The sequence below is a fragment of the Acinonyx jubatus genome, chromosome B2 (assembly GCF_027475565.1).
Source record: "Acinonyx jubatus isolate Ajub_Pintada_27869175 chromosome B2, VMU_Ajub_asm_v1.0, whole genome shotgun sequence".
In the NCBI taxonomy this organism is placed as follows: domain Eukaryota; kingdom Metazoa; phylum Chordata; class Mammalia; order Carnivora; family Felidae; genus Acinonyx; species Acinonyx jubatus.
In genome coordinates, this window is record NC_069385.1 from 75,875,662 (window position 1) to 75,879,348 (window position 3,687).

The 3,687-nt window shown below is 40.5% G+C and overlaps 1 pseudogene; it reads right to left on the reverse strand.

Moving 5' to 3' along the window:
* Positions 1–1,153: 1,153 nt before the first annotated feature.
* On the reverse strand, positions 1,154–2,877 carry LOC106970142 (26S proteasome regulatory subunit 4-like; annotated as a pseudogene).
* Between the last annotated feature and the right edge of the window lie 810 nt (positions 2,878–3,687).

The window sequence follows — 3,687 nt, forward strand, 5'->3', positions numbered from 1 at the left end:
CAACATGGATTTGAACTGCACAGATCCACATATGTGCAGATTTTTTCTGATAAATACACTACAATACTGTAAACATATTTTCTTTCTTATGGTTTTCTTAATATTTTTTTTCCTCTAGCTTTATTGTAGGAATACAGTATATAATATGTATAGCATACAAAATACATGTTTATTGACTGTTTAGGTTACCAGTAATGCTTCTAGTCAACAGTAGATTATTAGTGCTTATATATCCAGGGAGTCAAAAGTTATACACAGATTTTTGACTACATGGGGGTCAGCACCCCTAAGCTCCATATTGTTCAAAGGTCACTGCATATACTATATGGTATAGTATACCTATAGCTTTTACTGTATTACTGTAGCTATATTATATAATCATATACCAATTATATAATTAGATATACTAATTATATAACATAATTATATAATATAGCTACAGTAATACCCCAAGACTCTCGCTAACAGATACAATAGGAAGAAAAGATGTCTAGCCTATAAAGATCTCTCTGTGATTATTTTTTAGTGATAACCTCAGGAGCTGATTTAAATAGCTATATTCAATAGTTCACTACTAGAATTAGGCCTGTAAATACATACCAGTATTTTCCCAAAATAAAATTGAATATACTGTTTGTCAGGCAGGATCTATTAGCTTAGGCTCTGCACTGTAAGTCAGTTCTCCAGAAATGGTAATAATTTTGTATTGATCCAACGAACTTTACTGTTAAGTGTTCCTCAGAACCAAAGACATGGTGTTAAATATTAAGTATAAAAGGATAGTGCATTAGTCTGCTTCCATAACAAAATACCACAGACTGGGTGGTTTAAGCAAATTGCCACAGACTTGGTGGCTGAAAAAATAGACATTTATTTTCCCACAGTTCTAGAGGCTGAAGTCCCAGATCGAGGTCCACGGGGTCAGTTTCTGGTGAGGGCCCTCTTCCCAGCTTGTGGACGGCCACCTTCTTTCTGTGTCCTCACAGTGTGGACAGTAAGCAAGCTCTCTGGTATCTCTGCCCATAAGGATACTAATCCTTTCAGATCAGGGCCCCAACGTTAAGACCTCATTTGACTCTTAATTATTTCCTTACTCAAAATTCAGTCACGTGGAGTTTAGGCCTTGAACAAATTTTAGAGGGATACAAACATTCAGTATAACAGATAACTATTTCAATACCCCCACTTATTTTTCAGGTTAACTGGTCCTCTCCATCCTCTTTGTAAAAGGTGTACATTCTTATGGCCTGACAACTCGTGGCCTACTAGTATGCCCCACACTGCTATTTCCACATGTTGAATGGTCAGCTTCTTTTTTTTTTTTTTTTTTTTTTTTTGAGGAGGAGGAGCTCACTTTATTGGGGGGAGAGCACTGCACGTGGCCAACACATGAAGGCAGCCTGGCGGGCACCCTACACACCGCGCTCAAAAAAGGACACGGGAAGTTTTGCTAAGAAAGATCAACTGGAACATGGGTTCCTCTGGGCGGCTTCCCAGCCGCATCCCTCCGAGGAGTCAGGATGCTCCCGACCGTTTCTTTGAAGGCAGATGTGGTCACTACAAGTAGAGGCCCTCAAGGGTGCCTTCTTGTTTTTTATAAAGAACATTTTCTTTGGATTTTTTAAAGTCTTCATTTGTTACTTTCATTCTGTGTTCTCTCAAGGCCATCAGACCAGCTTCTGTACAGGTCGCCTTGATATCAGCCCCAGAGAGGTCATCTTTAGCCATGATCAAGTCGTCCAGGGTCACATCATCAGCCAGCATCATCCTGCTTGTGTGGATCTGAAAGATGCCCTTCTTAGTCTTTTCATCAGGCTGGGGGGGGACTCATTTTTCCTGTCAATGTGGCCTGGTCTGATAAGTGCTAGATCCAAAGTTTCTATTTGGTTTATGGCCATGATAACTTTCTGGTCACTCCTTGAATCAAATCCATCCAACTGGTTCAACAGTTCCAACATTGTTCGTTGAATTTCTCTTTCACCACTGGAATTTGAATCATATCTTTTTGTTCCAATGGCATCAATTTCATCAATAAACACGATGAATGGCCCATGTTCTTCTGCAACTCGAAACAACTCCCAAACGAGTTTGGGCCTATCACCTAAGTACTTCTGAATAAGTTCAGAGCCAACCACTCTTGGGAAAGTGGCTGAGGTTTGGTTTGCTACCGCTTTGGCTAATAAGGTTTTACCTGTGCCAGTTGGTCCATAGAGAATGACCCCTTTTGGGGGCTTTATACCCATCTCTTCATAATATTCAGGATGAGTGAGAGGAAGCTCCACAGATTCCTTAATTTCCTGGATTTGGTTGTCCAACCCCCCAATATCAGCTTGGGTTTCCTGGGGGCCTTTTCTACTTTCATCACCATGACCAAGGGATCCGTGTCATCCATGAGCACCCCTATTATGGCATGTACCTTGTGGTTGAGCAGGACTGAACAGCCTGGCTCCAGCAGGTCCTTGTCTACAAAGGAAAGAATGCTGATGTAGTGTTCTGAGCCCACAGATGTGGACACGATGGTATGATTGTCATCAATGATCTCTTCCAACGTTCCTACCAACATTGGGGTCCCCCTCAGATCATCCACCTTTGATCTTTCCTCCTCTTGCTTTTCTTCTAAAGGCTTCATTTGTTCCTGATTTCTAATGAATTCTTCCTCCATGAGAAGATAGTCTTTAATTCTAACTTGAGTAATTTTAAGCGGCACTGAGTGCGAGGTGTCACCAGTGGCAGCTTGCTGGCAGCATCAGTCCCTTTGGTTGGTACTCTGTTTGGTACAGGAGGTTTATACTTCTTTCTCTTGTCCTTGTCATCCTTCTTGACACCTCCAGGGCCATGACCACTACTCTGACTTTGACCCATCTTGCTTTGGCCGCTCAAACTGCCGCTACTGGAAATCAATGGTCAGCTTCTTAAGAGTAGTTCTATTGATTCCCAAACTCATTCATACCTGTTGAACTTGTTATTGTAATTATAGAATTTGATTTGCAAGTGAATAAATATGCATGTGTAAAGAAAAAGTTATCATTTCTGTGAAAACAAAATTATGAATTCCAGGAAAGATTCAGTAGTTTTAAAAATTGTCGTGAAAGTACTTGACAAGACAATGATAAAGGATTAGAAAACAATAAAAATCCAGGATTTGCACCAAAATTGTCTCAGAAGTGGCTTTAGTTCTCCTTCCACTCTCAAGAAGCTGAAATTGGATATTGTGACAAATGCATTACACACGTTTATGTAAACGTGGTCATGGAATCCCTCACATCAGCAGATGCAAAGCATAGATTTCAGTAAGGGCTAACAGATCATGTGCATTTACACATTTTATGATAAAATACAATGGTAAGGCATATTTTTTATTATTTTGAACTGTCTTTAGCCACCAACCACTTTTCCTAATCACTCCAATAAAACTTCTCTTATACTGCTGAGCAGGGCTATATTGGGGCACAATTAGTACACTGTTGACTGACTTAGAATCTAAGCCACAGACAAAAGCCCAGCCTTCAGCACTGTCTGTCTTGTTTGCTTATCTCAGTAACCAGCCACCAACATGTATAAATAGAGGAGGCACGTATAAGCACTATCAGAATGCTATTCTTTTCACCCATGCCATTGACTTCTAAAGCCAGAAGGCAATGAGGTGAATGCCCTGGCAGATACCACTCCACAGAACCCCGGGACAAA